The sequence below is a fragment of the Bactrocera oleae genome, chromosome 6 (genome assembly GCF_042242935.1).
Source record: "Bactrocera oleae isolate idBacOlea1 chromosome 6, idBacOlea1, whole genome shotgun sequence".
Lineage (NCBI taxonomy): Eukaryota > Metazoa > Arthropoda > Insecta > Diptera > Tephritidae > Bactrocera > Bactrocera oleae.
In genome coordinates, this window is record NC_091540.1 from 21,434,411 (window position 1) to 21,455,360 (window position 20,950).

The 20,950-nt window shown below is 38.5% G+C and overlaps 1 long non-coding RNA gene across 2 annotated transcripts; it reads right to left on the reverse strand.

The window, feature by feature from the left end:
• Positions 1-11,132: 11,132 nt before the first annotated feature.
• On the reverse strand, positions 11,133-20,697 carry LOC118680747 (uncharacterized). 2 transcript variants are annotated; one of them, XR_011396910.1, is made up of 2 exons: positions 19,204-20,697; positions 11,133-12,180 (listed from the first exon to the last, which is right to left on the reverse strand). It is a non-coding gene; the product is annotated as an uncharacterized lncRNA (long non-coding RNA). The 2 variants fall into 2 exon arrangements; XR_011396909.1 differs by having other exon boundaries at positions 18,985-20,697.
• Between the last annotated feature and the right edge of the window lie 253 nt (positions 20,698-20,950).

Sequence of the window (20,950 nt, forward strand, 5' to 3'; positions counted from 1 at the left end):
GTACTTGTTGGTTTTAGCACACAATGATGTGGTATATAATAATGCGGTTCGCTGAGATTTGGATTTTTTACTGCGCTCATATGACCCAAACTCTCGTAGTCGCTCATAAATTCAACGTATTGTGCTTTCAGTTGTGGGCTAATCGACGTTCTTGTGCATTGAATCGTCTCAATGCCGTAGGGCCTTCTTGACAGAGTTGAATTGTATTTGTGATCGCAACTCTGTTGTTCACGAGTCCATGCCTCTGGTATGGTAGTGACTTCTTCCAATTTCCACAGGTTTTCCAATTTGGCATCTAAAGATTCATTGGCTAAAAATAAACAAGATGTTTTAGATATGTTGTTACTGCCCATCTTATAGTGTCCCGAAACAATCCAGCCTAATAGCGTTTTTTGTAAGATGGGTAAATTAGATCCAAGATTGAATTGCCTACAGTTAGAAGACTTGGTATATAAAATTCATCATCGGCGAGCGCTGTATTATGTGGAATATTCCATGTTAAAATATTGATTTCAGGATCTGATTGACAAGTAATGTGCGATGTAATACAAACTGGACAGTTTTGAAATGTAAGTTAAGAAAATAATTTATATTATTGTTACGATTTAATTTATCGTTATTTCTATAGAGGAAAATATAAGCATAAAACACAAAATGTCATAATTATTGAGTTTATGGAAAAAATCCAGATTTTTTAAGAAAATTTACAAAAGAGAATTTAGCACCCAAATGCGTCTTTATTCAGTCAATAATCTGTAAAGTAAGCATGTATACAAACATACTAGTAAATACAATCCAAATCTTCCATGCGACTCCCCTGGTGCATCAAGAGAATTACTGTGATATTTTAATATCTTCCTTTTAATTTTTTCGTTGGTTTTTTCTTCCAATAAAATAAAAGCCAAAATAGCGGAACTCATTGTAAATTTACGTAGTCTTTATTCGGTATTTTATATATGTCAAACGTTCCCACATTTATTCATTTGCAAGTTTTGTCACAATAGTAAACAGCTGATTCGAATATTGGTTTTGCATATGTTCAAAAAGACGAAAATCCATGCAAATTCTGTGACACCATTGAAAATTGAAAATGAAATTGGTTTGCAATTTTGACAACTACGCAAACGTGTCTTGGATTTTACAACATAATACATTTTTTATGAACGGATTCCACTAATATTCGGCACCAAACAGTATACCCATATAAAAAATATGTTAATTTAATTTGGTTTAGATATGTTACATAATCACTATATTTTCGGCGTAAAGGCAGACATAGCCATTGAAGGTTTTATACTCAGTATTTGGGGGTTTGAAAAGGGTAAAGGAAATAGTCTGATTATAACCATTTTTTGAAAACAGTGAAACACATTAAAGACATTATTTGGTAATATATTTGTAAGAGGGGTGGCTATAGTCCCAATTCACAAATTTTTAAACTAATGATAGGTAGGTAATGATATACACCCAATTAGGTTAGTCACTTACTTAGTCGATTAGTTGCTGAAGTACTAGATGTCATCCCGATTAGTTTTAGGTGCTACTAAAATCGTTAGATGAACGAAACAAGAAAGCTAAATCTGAAAAATCTTTAATGCGATGGAAGTGAAAATTTTAGCGGTGCATACATATATACATATGTATGTATGTTTTAAAGAACAATTTTCGTACTGACTATAGCACTTTAAGGTGTTAGGTCGGTTTGAACATTTAAAAAAATCGATAATTTCTGGCATATTAAATAATATTGTACTATTTTTAAAATACATATATTTAATATATTCTTCTAAAATTTCAAATCGATCCGAGTAAAATTCTAAGAGTTAATATAATATAATACATTAATGCATCACTTCGGAGTTAAACGCGTTTATCTCAAAACTTAATTGGAAATTTTAAATAAAAATGTCACAAAATACTGTTTAAAATATGTATCTTCGATATGCTGAATTGATTAAAAATAATTTGTGATGGTAAATAAAAAATAGTAAAAATATCATGTTTTGAACCTCTAAAACCCACCTAACCCCTTAAAGAGTCGCTAACCTCTGACTATGCTCGTATGATCATTTGCGATTTCATCTTAATCAACAGAAATGTAAAGTTATTTACGTATAGCCGTTTTAATTGTTAGAAGTTGGGAAACTGGATATTGTCATTCCATTTGCGGTAAATATAAATTAATTAAGAGGTCCAATTTCTTATAATTTGGTTGTAAAAACTACAAACGGTAGAAAAAAACCAAAGATTATCAAAACTTACAGAAGGTTAAAAGCATATACATCATACTTGTGTTTACTAGAATTATATATTAAATATCAATAATTATAAGGATATGCAATGGAGTATATACTGTTCACAAACAAAAACATTATTATACATACAATGAAAGAAATGTATGAGTTTAACGACATGTGGCGGAATTTGTAAATAAGTAATAAAGTAACAATAAAATAAGCTGATAAGGAAGCAAATAAAATATTGAATATTTGTATATAAATTTATTGACAATTAAATGTTTTTTAAATAATGCTTGTTGCAGATTCATTAGTTATTTTCGTTTAAATGAGGAACCATTTTGTTTTTTACTAAATGATGATGAAGGAACACTACCACAAATGCTCCATCTTCTTGTTGCCAATTGTTCATAAAAATATGAACATGAAAAAAATCGTTGCCATAAAACAGAATTATATACAAAATTTTATTTTTTCAAAAGTCCTCTCGTAGTGCGATAGTATATTTTTTAAAGAAGCTCTGTATAAAATTTCAAGTAAATCTATTGAGTAGAACTTGAGATATCATGCACACCGTTTTTAAAATAGAAGTAGAGAAAAACGACTTTAAAGCTGGCCCCGAGCTGCAAGTCGCTTTTGTCGGCGCATCACAAAATGTGCTGTAACTCCCAAAATAAATGAAACTTCAAAAAACCCGTTTAGGGACATATTCTTAAAGAGTTATGCTGCAAAAAACGATTTTTTTGAATTTCTCGCTGGGACGCGGATAGCCGGACGGCCTGTAGTAGCAGGTTAATTGCGAAATAAGTAACAACGAATAGAGGATGCGTGGGCATGGTGAGTAATAGAAAAATCCAGGCGAGATGGACTCACAATGAACGGTTTCATACCGGGGCGCACGAGGAGTCCCACGAAATATCATCAGCTGTATCCCGCTGGTGTTTTGGAGAGGGTGATGTGAGCTTGCTCTGCCGAAGTGTTAGCCACGATGTGAATCAGTAACTAGCCCCTTCAGGCCTAGGTCAGGAAGTATCCATTGGGTGCAGAACTAGTAGACTGCGTTGCTTCGGGCGAGCGCCGGTTCGTCCGTGTATTCCTGGTAAAGCGAAGGACAGGCCTCAGGGAACGGGGGTAGGGGCATCGTCTCCGAGGGTATACCCGTTCCGGTCTATTTCGACCCGCCCCCGTGCACACGATGCGCTGGTAAAACTGATTAATGGAGACAATAATAGAAAAAACAAACAACAAAAACAACAATAGCAGCAACAAAAGAAACGGTATCATTAGCAGCTCTCTTCAGAAGACGTCGATACCGAATGATCCCCATGTGGAGCAGCTAGTAAATGGCGCAGATAGAATGCAAGCACGAGCGACCTCTCAGAAGTCGACCCCTTTAAGAAGGCTGGCCAGTGCTTTCTACGGATAGACCCACGCGCGCAAAATCGTCACCACTGAAGCTACCAGAGGGATTCACGATCGCGGAAAAGAAGGGGCAAGCCAAACGGGATCATGTATACGAATTGGGAGAAATTATCCAAAACTTAGCGGATATGATGTGCCCGCCACAGCGTTCCATCAACAATGCCATGAGAGAATTGCTGAGCACAATCTCAAAGCTCCAAGCGAAAGAGGATCATATTAGACAAAGGGAAAGTAATCGAATCTTAGCAAGTCAGCAAACGGTTGTTGAGGTAACGCCTAAAAGGCCACAAGATAACAACCAAATAAACAGAAAGACGCCACCTAAAAGGACCAAAACCTCCCACGAAGAGCGGACGGGGAAAACGGTGGTTAACAAGAGTTGCGAGGAAGAAAAGAGCGATAATAAATGCTCAAGAATGGAGTCGTCAACAGAAGAGGACTGGACTACGGTCCAACGTAAAGAGCAAAAGAAGAAAAATTAAAAAAATGCAAACCCCGCACCACGCATACGGCCTAATGCAATTGTCATTGCAAAAAATTGTAATATGACGTACGCTGACATACTCCGAGCGGTAAAAAATAACGGAACTTTGCAAGAACTTGGCAAAAACGTCTGACGAGTAAAGAAGACAGCCAAAGGAGAGATTTTGCTTGAACTGAAGAAGACACAAACAGGAAGCACTGAAGGATACAAGGAGGACATAGGGAAAATACTAGGCGACCAGACGTAAATTAGAACACTGCAACAGAAGACAACAGTGGAGGCGAGTGACATGGACGATATCACTACGAAAAAGGACATTGCAGAAGCGATTCGTTTTCAAATTAAAGAGCTTAGCCTTTTCGAGGACAATTCAATAAATAGCATCAGAGCGGCTTACGCAGGCACGCAAAAAGCAGTGATAAGTCTTCCGGTGCAAGAAGAAAAATATCCATTGCAGGCGCAAAAGATAAAGATCGCCTGGACAGTATGCTGAATAAGAGAAAACACACAACTGAGGAAATGTTTTAGATGCTTATATGGACACGTGGCGAAAGCATGCAACAATACAGGCAGGAGTCTGTGCTGTATTAAATGTGGAGAAGCGGGCCACCGGGCAAAAACTTGTACCTATAAACCCTTTTGCACTGCGTGCAAAAACAGTGAGAGAAACAATCCAGCCTAATAGCGTTTTTTGTAAGATGGGTAAATTAGATCCAAGATTGAATTGCCTACAGTTAGAAGACTTGGTATATAAAATTCATCATCGGCGAGCGCTGTATTATGTGGAATATTCCATGTTAAAATATTGATTTCAGGATCTGATTGACAAGTAATGTGCGATGTAATACAAACTGGACAGTTTTGAAATGTAAGTTAAGAAAATAATTTATATTATTGTTACGATTTAATTTATCGTTATTTCTATAGAGGAAAATATAAGCATAAAACACAAAATGTCATAATTATTGAGTTTATGGAAAAAATCCAGATTTTTTAAGAAAATTTACAAAAGAGAATTTAGCACCCAAATGCGTCTTTATTCAGTCAATAATCTGTAAAGTAAGCATGTATACAAACATACTAGTAAATACAATCCAAATCTTCCATGCGACTCCCCTGGTGCATCAAGAGAATTACTGTGATATTTTAATATCTTCCTTTTAATTTTTTCGTTGGTTTTTTCTTCCAATAAAATAAAAGCCAAAATAGCGGAACTCATTGTAAATTTACGTAGTCTTTATTCGGTATTTTATATATGTCAAACGTTCCCACATTTATTCATTTGCAAGTTTTGTCACAATAGTAAACAGCTGATTCGAATATTGGTTTTGCATATGTTCAAAAAGGCGAAAATCCATGCAAATTCTGTGACACCATTGAAAATTGAAAATGAAATTGGTTTGCAATTTTGACAACTACGCAAACGTGTCTTGGATTTTACAACATAATACATTTTTTATGAACGGATTCCACTAATATTCGGCACCAAACAGTATACCTATATAAAAAATATGTTAATTTAATTTGGTTTAGATATGTTACATAATCACTATATTTTCGGCGTAAAGGCAGACATAGCCATTGAAGGTTTTATACTCAGTATTTGGGGGTTTGAAAAGGGTAAAGGAAATAGTCTGATTATAACCATTTTTTGAAAACAGTGAAACACATTAAAGACATTATTTGGTAATATATTTGTAAGAGGGGTGGCTATAGTCCCAATTCACCAATTTTTAAACTAATGATAGGTAGGTAATGATATACACCCAATTAGGTTAGTCACTTACTTAGTCGATTAGTTGCTGAAGTACTAGATGTCATCCCGATTAGTTTTAGGTGCTACTAAAATCGTTAGATGAACGAAACAAGAAAGCTAAATCTGAAAAATCTTTAATGCGATGGAAGTGAAAATTTTAGCGGTGCATACATATATACATATGTATGTATGTTTTAAAGAACAATTTTCGTACTGACTATAGCACTTTAAGGTGTTAGGTCGGTTTGAACATTTCAAAAAATCGATAATTTCTGGCATATTAAATAATATTGTACTATTTTTAAAATACATATATTTAATATATTCTTCTAAAATTTCAAATCGATCCGAGTAAAATTCTAAGAGTTAATATAATATAATACATTAATGCATCACTTCGGAGTTAAACGCGTTTATCTCAAAACTTAATTGGAAATTTTAAATAAAAATGTCACAAAATACTGTTTAAAATATGTATCTTCGATATGCTGAATTGATTAAAAATAATTTGTGATGGTAAATAAAAAATAGTAAAAATATCATGTTTTGAACCTCTAAAACCCATCTAACCCCTTAAAGAGTCGCTAACCTCTGACTATGCTCGTATGATCATTTGCGATTTCATCTTAATCAACAGAAATGTAAAGTTATTTACGTATAGCTGTTTTAATTGTTAGAAGTTGGGAAACTGGATATTGTCATTCCATCTGCGGTAAATATAAATTAATTAAGAGGTCCAATTTCTTATAATTTGGTTGTAAAAACTACAAACGGTAGAAAAAAACCAAAGATTATCAAAACTTACAGAAGGTTAAAAGCATATACATCATACTTGTGTTTACTAGAATTATATATTAAATATCAATAATTATAAGGATATGCAATGGAGTATATACTGTTCACAAACAAAAACATTATTATACATACAATGAAAGAAATGTATGAGTTTAACGACATGTGGCGGAATTTGTAAATAAGTAATAAAGTAACAATAAAATAAGCTGATAAGGAAGCAAATAAAATATTGAATATTTGTATATAAATTTATTGACAATTAAATGTTTTTTAAATAATGCTTGTTGCAGATTCATTAGTTATTTTCGTTTAAATGAGGAACCATTTTGTTTTTTACTAAATGATGATGAAGGAACACTACCACAAATGCTCCATCTTCTTGTTGCCAATTGTTCATAAAAATATGAACATGAAAAAAATCGTTGCCATAAAACAGAATTATATACAAAATTTTATTTTTTCAAAAGTCCTCTCGTAGTGCGATAGTATATTTTTTAAAGAAGCTCTGTATAAAATTTCAAGTAAATCTATTGAGTAGAACTTGAGATATCATGCACACCGTTTTTAAAATAGAAGTAGAGAAAAACGACTTTAAAGCTGGCCCCGAGCTGCAAGTCGCTTTTGTCGGCGCATCACAAAATGTGCTGTAACTCCCAAAATAAATGAAACTTCAAAAAACCCGTTTAGGGACATATTCTTAAAGAGTTATGCTGCAAAAAACGATTTTTTTGAATTTCTCGCTGGGACGCGGATAGCCGGACGGCCTGTAGTAGCAGGTTAATTGCGAAATAAGTAACAACGAATAGAGGATGCGTGGGCATGGTGAGTAATAGAAAAATCCAGGCGAGATGGACTCACAATGAACGGTTTCATACCGGGGCGCACGAGGAGTCCCACGAAATATCATCAGCTGTATCCCGCTGGTGTTTTGGAGAGGGTGATGTGAGCTTGCTCTGCCGAAGTGTTAGCCACGATGTGAATCAGTAACTAGCCCCTTCAGGCCTAGGTCAGGAAGTATCCATTGGGTGCAGAACTAGTAGACTGCGTTGCTTCGGGCGAGCGCCGGTTCGTCCGTGTATTCCTGGTAAAGCGAAGGACAGGCCTCAGGGAACGGGGGTAGGGGCATCGTCTCCGAGGGTATACCCGTTCCGGTCTATTTCGACCCGCCCCCGTGCACACGATGCGCTGGTAAAACTGATTAATGGAGACAATAATAGAAAAAACAAACAACAAAAACAACAATAGCAGCAACAAAAGAAACGGTATCATTAGCAGCTCTCTTCAGAAGACGTCGATACCGAATGATCCCCATGTGGAGCAGCTAGTAAATGGCGCAGATAGAATGCAAGCACGAGCGACCTCTCAGAAGTCGACCCCTTTAAGAAGGCTGGCCAGTGCTTTCTACGGATAGACCCACGCGCGCAAAATCGTCACCACTGAAGCTACCAGAGGGATTCACGATCGCGGAAAAGAAGGGGCAAGCCAAACGGGATCATGTATACGAATTGGGAGAAATTATCCAAAACTTAGCGGATATGATGTGCCCGCCACAGCGTTCCATCAACAATGCCATGAGAGAATTGCTGAGCACAATCTCAAAGCTCCAAGCGAAAGAGGATCATATTAGACAAAGGGAAAGTAATCGAATCTTAGCAAGTCAGCAAACGGTTGTTGAGGTAACGCCTAAAAGGCCACAAGATAACAACCAAATAAACAGAAAGACGCCACCTAAAAGGACCAAAACCTCCCACGAAGAGCGGACGGGGAAAACGGTGGTTAACAAGAGTTGCGAGGAAGAAAAGAGCGATAATAAATGCTCAAGAATGGAGTCGTCAACAGAAGAGGACTGGACTACGGTCCAACGTAAAGAGCAAAAGAAGAAAAATTAAAAAAATGCAAACCCCGCACCACGCATACGGCCTAATGCAATTGTCATTGCAAAAAATTGTAATATGACGTACGCTGACATACTCCGAGCGGTAAAAAATAACGGAACTTTGCAAGAACTTGGCAAAAACGTCTGACGAGTAAAGAAGACAGCCAAAGGAGAGATTTTGCTTGAACTGAAGAAGACACAAACAGGAAGCACTGAAGGATACAAGGAGGACATAGGGAAAATACTAGGCGACCAGACGTAAATTAGAACACTGCAACAGAAGACAACAGTGGAGGCGAGTGACATGGACGATATCACTACGAAAAAGGACATTGCAGAAGCGATTCGTTTTCAAATTAAAGAGCTTAGCCTTTTCGAGGACAATTCAATAAATAGCATCAGAGCGGCTTACGCAGGCACGCAAAAAGCAGTGATAAGTCTTCCGGTGCAAGAAGAAAAATATCTATTGCAGGCGCAAAAGATAAAGATCGCCTGGACAGTATGCTAAATAAGAGAAAACACACAACTGAGGAAATGTTTTAGATGCTTATATGGACACGTGGCGAAAGCATGCAACAATACAGGCAGGAGTCTGTGCTGTATTAAATGTGGAGAAGCGGGCCACCGGGCAAAAACTTGTACCAATAAACCCTTTTGCACTGCGTGCAAAAACAGTGAGAGAACGAACACTGACCACCAAATAGGAAGCCTAACATGCCCCATCTATACAGCAGCATGTAGTAAAACTAAGAAGTGAAGATCCTGCAAATAAACTTGAGCCACTGCGAGGCAGCTCAGGATTTCTTAACGCAAACGGCCTATGAAAACAATATTGACGTAGCAACAATTTGTGAACAATATCTCAGATACCACCAATAAGGTTGCAATATGGGCATGTGGAGATAAAGTGATACACGACAAACCACTAACGCAAAATGCGTACTTCACACGAGGTAAAATATGTGGGATTTATTTTTACAGCTGCTACATACCGCCAAGTATATCGCATACTAACTATGAAAAAATACTGGACTGGATAAGTTGTGAAAGAAGCAATGACCACAACACCTAACATAATTGCAGGGGACTTTAATGCCTGGGCTCTAGAATGGGGAAGCAAAGCTACTAACCAGAAAGGCAGTACATTGCTCAAAGCCTTCGGCCTGCTAGAAGTTGTACTGTTGAACACAGGGACACAAAACACTTTTGAGAAGAATGGACGAGGCGCCATTATTGATATATCTATTGCCAGCAGTTCCTTATTTCGATCAACAGACTGGCGGGTGTCTGATACATATACCCAGAGTTATCATCTGGGAATAATGATAAATATCAACAAGGACATGGAACGGCCAAGAAGAAACCTCTGCCGACAAAATGTGCAGGCCAAAGGATGGAGGATCGAAACACTGAAGGAGGATGTTTTCCAATTTATTTTTGACGAAAACCTCAATGAAAGTAATGACGTAGACCAGCAGGCCAAACTTTTGGTTCATCATGTTACTAAAGCATGCGATGCCGCCATGATGAAAAAGGAACATACTGTTCGGAGAAAGCCGGCAGATTGGTGGAGCAGTGAAATCGAAATACTGAGAAGTGATTGTCACAAAGCATGGGGCCTATGTCAGCGGAGCAAAGGAAGAGGGGAATATACTGTACTCCGTGACATTTTCAAGAAAAAACGAAGCAAGCTCAAAAAGGCGATAAAATAGAGCAAAAATGCCTACTTCAAACCTCTATGTGACAAAGTAGACGAGAACCCCTGGGGCGAAGCATATAAAATCGTAATGTCAAGGTTTGGAGGGGGCAAAGGACAAGCACCTACCTGTCCCTCGTTAATCCAAAAGGTAGTTGAAACGCTGTTTCCTAAACAAAGCCACGAATGTGGAGTTCTCCGCAAGAGGTCAATGATATGGAAGTACTACAAGCTGTGGAGCGGTTCGGAAATTCTAAAGCACCAGGACTGGATGGTATTCCGAACAGGGCTCTAAAACTCGCAGTAAAACTTAACACAAAGACATTCACGGCGTTATATTCACGATGCTTGCGAGAAGGTGTCTTCCCAAAGATATGGAAAAGCTATTGAAGGAGATAGGTGGATTTATGGCAAAAAGCAATACTGCGCTGTCATTACTTTCGATGTAAAAAACGCGTTTAATTCGGCCAGCTGGTCCCATATACTGCAAGCACTAGAGAACAAGAGAACACCATCTTATTTGTTGAAAATCATAAAGCTATTTATCTGACAGGCTCCTGCTCTCTTTGCGCAAAGAAGAAAAGATAATCGGATATGCCGACGATATTGCAGTGACAATAGTAGCTAAAGAACTACACCAAATCCAAAATATATTTAGTGATACAGTACAACAGATAAAGCAGTGGCTAGCAAGCGCAAAACTTCAACTTGCGGAACAAAAAATTGAGGCAGTGTTTATTACAAACAAAAAGAAACTAACATCTCGACACAAACATCGTTAAAGTATCTGGGGTATTTACTCGGGTACTAAATTGCACCAAAACACTCACCACTATACTTTTTTCCGAATAAAAAAAAAGCACAAATTTGATATCAAATGTATAAAGGATTTTCCCACTTGAAGTTTTATTATTCTTTGAAATTATTTATAAGGTTGTTTAAAAATGATGTGAAAAAACGATATATTTCCGGGGTGGCGCAGAACAGGATTCGGATGATGCGTATACGACGGCGATCGATCGAAAAAAAGGGCCCGTGTCCAATCGTCCATCCCTTTTGTTCGTTGGGTAGAGTGGTGAGATCGTGGGTGTGTTGAAGGTGTGGTGTGTGTTGGTATCCCTCGGTGAGTTGTGTAAAGTTGTATGTATTGGTGTGTGGTGTTTTCAGGAGTGGATGGTATTGTGTGGTGTGTTGGAATGTATCAGTGTTGCTTGTGAAGTGGTGTGTGGTGCTTGTGCAGGGATGTTTGCTGGAAGGCTTATAGCTCATTTTGCCATCCCGGCCCCCCTAGGCGAATGTTTAGCCTAAGAGTCGTTGCAGCTGTTGCAGCGTTGCTACAACGTTGCTCAGTCCCGTAGAGCGGCGATATTGCGGCATAGAGTGCCGGCGCATCATCGGTGCTTCGTTTCGGTGGCTCCTTAATCGGGACACAGGAGGGGCTGCTGGTCGTCGGTGCTGTATTGCCCGAGTAGATAGTGGTTGTCTACTTGGAGGGCGGCTGCGCGGGGCAGGCGGCCGACCGATGTCACGTCTCGGGTTGCGATGGAGCAACGTATGATGCAACCTGCCACATATTTGGCACAGATTGACGGACGTGCACTCCTGAGTGTTATGTGCCGCTGTCAAGCAATTGAGACAATGCCCATGAGCCTGGGCAATTTGCTGGCGTTGCATCGGTTGCATGCCTCTAAGAAAGTTGCAGTGTTGTAGTCGGTGAGGGCGGCGGCAAATGATGCTCCGGACGCGCTGCGGTTCCCTGTTTGCTGTTGGTGACGGTCGCGCGCTACTTCGAGGAGCGGCTGTAGGAGCGGTTGCAGTTACAGATCGCGGCGCTGGAGTAACCCCAGGTCGCGGCACATTGATAGCCGACCGATTAGCAGGCGTTGGCATAGGTGCATCTGCGTCCATAGTTATCTAAGTAGAAAAGATTATTGGGCTTTATAAAGTTTTAAGATATAAGTTGAAATTGGCATTCTACAACTCTTGGTAGCATGAAGGGGTATTAATCGATTCGTTAGTTTATATATAATACTTATATACTTATATATACGGATTGTTGTCGAGTTTGCGAGTTATTGTCTTTTCGTTTTTTCGTCGATTTATTGAAACGGTTATGAATTGCGTTTTCGGGATTATGATCGTATTATCGTTTATTATTTGCTTTTTCGTTTATATCTGCGGTTGGTAGAAAGCACAGCTTCACGAGCGGTCTGGTTAGCGTTCCGCTTTGGGTGCGGAGATCAACTACTCTTATATGACCGTCGGAGCCATAATGTAGCTTTTCTATGCGACCAAGCCGCCATTCGGCAGGGGGTAGACAATCATCATGAATAATGACACAATCTCCAAGCTTCGGCGCCTTTTCTGGAGCTTTCCAGCGGTACCTCTTGTGGAGGTCCTTTAGATAATCTTCTTTCCATCGGCGACTAAAATTGTGATGGAGAATTTTGATTCTTTCCCATCGGTTTAATAAGGATAGCGACTCCACGTCTGGCTCAGGTATGGCCAGAATGGGTGCTCCTTTGAGAAAATGCCCAGGAGTTAGGGCGGTGAAATCGGAGGGATCTTGCGAGAGGATTGTGATTGGCCGTGAATTGAGTACGGCTTCAATCCGAATTAATAAGGTCGAGAATTCTTCATAATTAAACTTGTAGTTTCCAGCTACTTTTTTGATCTGGGTCAAATCCCAGCTTTTTACAGCTGATTCCCATAAACCACCCATATGAGGAGCGCTTGGGGGGATAAACTGCCAATTAATGCCTTGGGGTGCGTACTTCTGTACAATCTCAGATGAGACTTGTTGGATAAAGTCCACAAACTGTTTCTCAGTGGCTCTTTTGGCTCCAATAAACGTTTTGCTGTTGTCACTCATTATTTTTGAAGGAAAACCACGCCGTCCGACGAAGCGAGCGAATGCCGCGAGAAAAGCCTCTGTCGTCAGATTTGTACATAGCTCAAGGTGAACAGCTTTTGTCGTAAAACAAACAAAAACTGCCACATAGCCTTTCATTAAAGTGGGAGATCTTAACATTGAAGCCTTTATCTGGAAAGGCCCAGCAAAATCTACACCTGTTGTTGTGAAGGGCAGAGCAAAGTTGCAGCGTTCAGGTGGAAGTGCTGCCATTATCTGCGTTCGCATTTTTTGCTTGTAAAACTTTGCACATGTAAATGCACTTTTTTATTTGAGGCTTAAGACGGGGGATATAAAACTCTTGGCGGACTATTTGTTGCATGAGGCGGTGCTCGGCGTGTAGCATCAGTATGTGGACATAATGCAGATATAATGTGGCAAGCCGTGCTTTTTCTGGTATGATTATGGGATGTCGTTCGTTGTATGGCAGGCTGGAGTTGACAAGCCGACCATTCGCACGAAGCAAACCCTTTGTGTCCAGAAATGGATTTAGTACTAAAAGTGAGCTCTTCTTATCGATTGGCTTCGAATCTTTTAGCAATGATATTTCTCGGCTGAAGTAGCGCGTTTGAGTAGATGCGATAAGAGCGACCTTTGCTTTTTGTAAGCCTAGGTGCGTCACTGTATTGCATTGGGAGTGTAATGAAGTTACTCCCTTAAGTTTAATTTTGAGTCACTCTATGGACTTGAGCATGTAAGCTATTACGCTGAGTGCTCGGGGATACGATGAAAATCGATCGAGGATGTCAGTATCATCCACTGTTGTGTGAAAAGAGTCGATTTTTCGACTTTCTGGGGCAATTATATTGCGCATGGGCGATTGTGGCCAAGAATCGGGAGATTCTGTTAACCATCGGGGGCCATTCCACCAGAGGGTGGTGGTGGCAAGATGCAGGGGTTTGCATCCTCTTGTACCTAGATCAGCAGGATTGTCAGCACTGGCTACATGTCGCCAAGTGGCTGATCCTACTAGGTCAAGTATTTGAGACGTTCGATTAGAAATATACGTCTTCCATGCATGTGGTGGTTTTTCTAACCAGGCTAGTACAATTTCGGAATCGGACCATAGATATAATTTATATTGTGCCATGTTTAAATGCGTTTCTACGATGGACACGAGTTTGGCTAGTAGTAGCGCTCCACATAATTCAAGTCGTGGCAGACTTATTGTTTTTAAAGGAGCCACTTTTGCTTTTACTACTAGTAGTAGTTGCGCAATATGCCTTTTCAGAAGCGTCACAGAAGCCGTGTAGTTCGACTTTGTGCTCTGGGGCATAATTTACCCATCGTGGGATTTGTATCTGTGAGATATCGTTTAGATTGTTTCCAAACTGGGACCACTTTTCTAAACGAAGTGGTTTTACTTGTTCGTCCCAGTCGGTTCCATCTAGCCATAATTCTTGTATTAGAATTTTTGCTTGTATCATAACTGACGAAAGCCATCCTGCGGGGTCGAAAAGTTTCGCCACAGAGGATAGAATTTGTCGTTTCGTTATGGCGGATAATGCAGATATTGACTCTGTAGTGTATGAAAACTGGTCAGATATCGCATTCCATTGGATCCCCAGAGTTTTTGTTATACTTTCCTTTTCGAATTTAAGGAAATTAGTATCTAACAAATTTTCATGTGGTATATTTTTTAGAATATTAGGGTGGTTCGCCGTTATCTTTTTCAACGGAAACCCTGCGGTTTTGAGGGCTTTTATCACTTGTGATAGTGACTCGTATGCTTGTGGAAGACTGTGACTTCCAGACAAGATATCGTCTACATACGTTTGTGTTTTTAACACCTGGGTTGCCAGAGGAAATTCTGACTTGGTGTTTTCTGCCAATTCGTGCAGTGTTCGAATGGCTAAATATGGAGCACAGTTGACGCCAAAGGTAACTGTTTTTCATTTATAGTCGCGGAGTGGACTATTGTGAGATTTTCGGAAAATAATTCGCTGAAAATCTTGATCGTCTTTATGTACGACTATTTGTCTATACATTTTTTCGACGTCTCCGTTAAATACGTATTTGAATATACGCCAATTTAATATGAGGAGCATTAAATCTGGTTGGAGCGTGGGTCCCGTAAATGGAATATCATTTAGGGAATTCCCCGAGCTAGTGGATCTTGATGCATTAAAGACAACTCTTACTTTAGTTGTTTTTTTGTCTGGCTTTACTACTGCATGGTGCGGCAAATAAAATGAGTAGTATTTGCCGTTGATGATTTTTTCGCATTGGCTTATTTCCTCCATGTGGTCTAAATGGAGATATTCTTCCAACACGCCATCGTATTCTGGCTTAAGTTCACCTTTTCTAAGTAAGTTCTTTTCCATACTTAAAAACTGCTGTATTGCAGAGGTGCGAGAATGACCTAAGGCGAGTGTGTTAGGAAATTGTTGTTTTAGTGGTAGTCGTACGACGTACCGACCATTATCTGATCTAGTAGTTGTGGCTTTGTAAAAGTCTTCACAATACTGATCTTCAGGGGTTGTGATTGATATGGGGGGGAGTTCTCCTAACTCCCAAAATTTTTTCAATTGTGAATTGAGGTATTCGTTTGAGATTTCCTCAACCTGAGTGCTCATGGTGGTAACTGGTTCCGAAACTAGTCCACTTAGGATCTACCCAAAAATAGTATTTTGTGCCAGAAGTGTATTTGAAATTTTCTCAATACCTTCGAGTATTATCTGTGGTATGAGATCGCTGCCTAATAGAAGGTCTATTTGAGCGGGAGTGTTGCAGTTGGGATCTGCTAGCTTTAGGTGTGAAACCTTTTGCCAATGCTTGCTATTTATGTGATAGCTTGGAAGCATATTTGTAAGTTGCGGTAAGACTATAGCTTCTGCTTGTATGTGCTTATCCGCTTGGGGGGAAATTAGGGTAATGGGGCAGATTTTATTTGAGTTTTGGACTACTCTTCCGCCCATTCCCGTGATTTCAAACTTGGCTAGTTTTGTTGGCAGTTGTAGCCTATTTTGAGCCCTAGACGCTATGAAAGATCGTTGTGATCCTTGGTCTATTAAGGCTCTAAGTTTAAACAGCTCTCCTCGGTGTTCGATGGAGACGACTGCTGTGGGTAGTAGTACTCTACTTTGAATTTCGCTGTGTAGCGTTTGGGTGTTTAATGCCTTGGAGCAGCATGGTGCTTCTTGGCAATTTTCGGGATTTCGCACTTCGGGATTTGCTGTTGCAACTAAACCCGTGGCTCTTTTTGTATTTGCGCTGTTCGGGGGTGAGCTGGAAAATGTGTTGTAATGCAGCATTGAATGATGTCGTTTATGACAATAAACGCAATTAAATTTGCTATCGCACTCTTTAAGTGTATGTGCATGTGATCGGCAATTTGTACAAAGTCTTTTCGTTTTTATAAAATTGTCTCGATCGAAAATATTCATCTTTTTGAATCTCTCGCAAGATTTGAGCTTATGCCCCCCTGTACATAGTTCGCATGACGTTTGCTTGTACTGTTCGGATGTGAACGTTTGATTTTTGAAGAAGCTTCTATTTAAATTGTTGTTGCTACTGGCTTGGGGTCTGTGGAAGCTTCTATTTAGGTCATGTTGAACGGGTTTCGTTCTCACCATTTTTTTATCTACCCTTTCTGCGATTTCATATTGGGTAGTTAGGAAATCTTTCATTTGTTGCCACGTGGGGCATTTTCTTCGTGATGAGAGCGATTGTTCCCATAGAAGTAATGATTTTTCTGGTAATGCGGCAGTGCATATGTTTACCAGTATTGGATCCCAGCTGTCTGTGGGAATATTTTGTGTCGATAAAACCGACAAACAATTTGAAACAGTGGATTGAAGTTTGATAAACTCTCCACTAGTTTCCCTTTGAATTTTTGGCAAGTTCATTTATATCGATATTTGTTTATCGACCAATATTCTTTCGTTTTCGAATCTTGATTTAGGAGCTTCCCAAGCCAAATTGAAATTATCGTCATTTAGTGCGAACTGTTTTACTTAACGCCTGCTTGGCCTTTTGTTTTGTATCGGAGGGGATACAATTTTTGTGCATTTGTTAATTTTGGGTGGTTTATGTAAACGGCTGTAAACATGTCCCGGAAGGACGGCCATTGTTCATAACCACCATGAAAGATTTCTGTATCACATGTGGGCTCCTTGAGATGGATGCCTGAATTTGACTCTTGACATTGAATTTGTGGCAGCTCTACTCTCGGATGTGGAGCAGGTGCTATGGCTTTAATTAATTTTAATTGATCTGAAATCATTGCTTTTGTTTCTTCAAACTGGTCTAAGCAGTTTTCGTATTTGGCGTAAGCCGAAGATTTGAAATTTTCTGGTAGATCTGAGTCGTCAGATTCTACAATTGCGTCATATGCAGCTTGGAGACGTTTCCAAAAATTGTCAAGATTGTCTTTTTTAATTTCTAATACCGATTCAGAATTTTCTTTAATCGGCGAAGATGAAAATCGAGTGCAGTATCGTATTAGACTGTCACTCTCAGCAATGAATTTAGTGTAAGAAATGTCTTTACCCCTCTTTTGCTTTGTAGCACCTTGCTTTGAGCGTGTAGCTTCTGCAGGTGTACATGGACTTTTATCATCTGAAATCATCTTTGGTACTTTTAACAATTGAGATATTTTTGATTCTTTTGAGTCTGAGCTCATTTAAAAAGGTATGCCGAAATAAATTAAAATATTTTCAGTGTAATAAACATATTCTTCTATCTATCTTTTAAGAAAAGAAGATTTTTTTTTGTTTATATATATATATTTTTTTTTTTTATGAATAAACCTAGTGAATCAATGACGTTTTTAATCTTCGTATTAACTCGTATGAATAACTAAACTCTCTTAAGATAGTAAGAGTTTTTAATTTGATTAAGTTGCAAAAATTCGCGTATTTAGTTCGTACCGTTCGTATTCACCCGCGATATTTTTTTATTTATTTATTTATTTATTTTATTTTTTTATTTATTTATTTAATTGATTATTAATAAATGCAAATGATTTTATTTCTAATTGTATGTGTATGTATTATTCGTCCGTAATTCCTATAGGGTATACCTATAAGCGGATCAGCTGATACATATGTACTTGTCGTTATGCGCAATTGAGAGCTCGTCTTAGAGATCAATGCGCTTTGTACATATGTATGTATGTATTATATTATGTTTTGCGCAATCCTGCTTGTTTTTGTTGGTCAAAGAACAAGGGGTATTGCGAATATGTGCCAATGTGGACTTAGAATGTTATATGTATATATGCAATCCTACTTGTTTTTGTTTAACAAAGAACAAGGGGTATTGCGGAATATTTGCCAATGTGGACTTTGAAGCGAAGTACGTATGTATGTTTGTAAACCTGTGCCGGTATGTATGTAAATTCGCGTGTATATATGTACGTAGTGCGAAAAGACCTCGAAAAGGAGAATAATTGACCGCAGGTATTCTCGTAAAATGTATGTATATATGTATGAACGCTGTGCGGGAAGAGCGAGAAATTGCAATTGGTAATGTGCCGATATTTCATTGTATGCACTTATGTATATATGTATCAAATTATGATCTTGTACACGTATGTTAAAAGGTAAAATTGAATTTATGTATGTACATATATGTATTGCTCTTGGCAATTATATAAAATGTATTTTCAAATATATATGTATATGTGGTTGTTGTTAGATTAAGTATATATGTAAAAATGTATATGTGCATATAAATATGTGGTATATAATAATATGTACGTATGTATATATTTTTGTAATCTAAAATGCATATATGTATGTATGTAAATTTCTGTTTTTTTTTTTTTATGTTTTCTATTAAGTTCTCAATTTGCCTTAGCTTACTTGGTTTGACGCAATCCTGCTTATTGCTTTGTTAAGCGTAAGGGGTATTGCTGGAAAAGTTTGCAAGTGAATACTTGAAATATTTTGGTGTGTTGTTGGAAACGTAAAGTGTGTTTTAATACACAAATGTAAGCATACAAGGAAATCACCCTATGTAATATGGCTATTTTCGAGACCCGTATAGGTATATATATGTAGAGATATATATATAATATGTACCAAACTGTTTTCGGCTCTTTCCGTAAATTAAACCGTAAATTGAGACAGTTTGGTGTCCGTTATATTTAAATATTAATTTCGCTTTTTATATGGGAAAAAATTTGTTTTGTTAATTTTCTTGTTTTATGTGTTTTTAATATTTATTGTAGTTTTTTTATATTGTTCAGCCTCATTCCTTTAAGTTATGTGTGTATATGCACTGCACTTATTTTGCGCTTAATTATGTACATATGTAGTAATTATACATTGCAACATCACTTTTTTGGTTTTGTTTTACTGAACACTTTTAGTTATATGTGTATATGCTCTGCACTGCACTTATTTTGCACTTATATATGTACGTATGTATTTTTCTTTTGTAACAGCACTTTGTTTTAAACTAAAGCGTTTTTTTTCGTAACTGCACGTACACTGTTACGTTACTGTAATTTTTTTTTTCCGTTTTTGGTAACTGCACTTTCTTCTTATTGTTTTTTCCTGTTTTTCACTTATTTTTGGCCATTTCACAGCCTTTCACTTTAGGGTTTTTTTTTTTTAAACACCCATAGTGCCGTCCACTAGGGCTCGAAGGCCCATATTTACTCGGGTACTAAATTGCACCAAAACACTCATCACTTTCACTTTTTTCCGATTAAAAACAAAGCACAAATTTGATATCAAATGTATAAAGGATTTTCCCACTTGAAGTTTTATTATTCTTTGAAATTATTTATAAGGTTGTTTAAAAATGATGTGAAAAAACGATATATTTCCGGGGTGGCGCAGAACAGGATTCGGATGATGCGTATACGACGGCGATCGATCGAAAAAAAAGGGGCCGTGTCCAATCGTCCATCCCTTTTGTTCGTTGGGTAGAGTGGTGAGATCGTGGGTGTGTTGAAGGTGTGGTGTGTGTTGGTATCCCTCGGTGAGTTGTGTAAAGTTGTATGTATTGGTGTGTGGTGTTTTCAGGAGTGGATGGTATTGTGTGGTGTGTTGGAATGTATCAGTGTTGCTTGTGAAGTGGTGTGTGGTGCTTGTGCAGGGATGTTTGCTAGGAAGGCTTATAGCTCATTTAGCCAGGGGGTAATGATAGGCGCCAGACTAAGTTATAAAGTCCATATCGAGAAAGTCTGCGAAAAAGCCGCCCGTGTGAATGCGGCCTAAAACAAAATAATGGCTAACATTGGAGGACCAAAAAAAAGCAGAAGAGCGCTCCTGGCTAAGGTTAGCCAGTCAATCATAATGTATGCCGTACCTGTATGGGGGCCAGCGTTAATGCAAAAAACATACGCCAGAATGGCAGAAACGTTATGCCGGCTGAGTGCCCTCAGAACCGTCAGTGCACACAAGAATGGCAGAATCGCTGGGACGCATCAGTCAAGAGGAGATGGACGCACCGGTTAATTGGTAATGCGCAAGCATGGGTGGAAAGAAAACATGGAGAAACTGAATTCTATATGACGCAATTCCTAACGGGGCATGGATGTTTCCGAGAGTACTTGCATCAGTACGGACATGAGAATGGAATCGCTTGCTCCTTTTGAGGTAGCAGTAACGAAAATGCAAAGCATATCTTTTTTCACTGCCCAAATTTTCAATAGAGAGACAAAACCGGCAAAAGAAGTGGCAGACCAAATAACTCCAGATAATATAGTGCCTTATATGTTGGAATCGAGACAAGTATGGAGCATTATGGAAAGGCGACAGCTCTGATAATCCAAGAGCTGAGAAGAGCCGAAAGACAGAAAAGCAGTGAAGCTTGAGC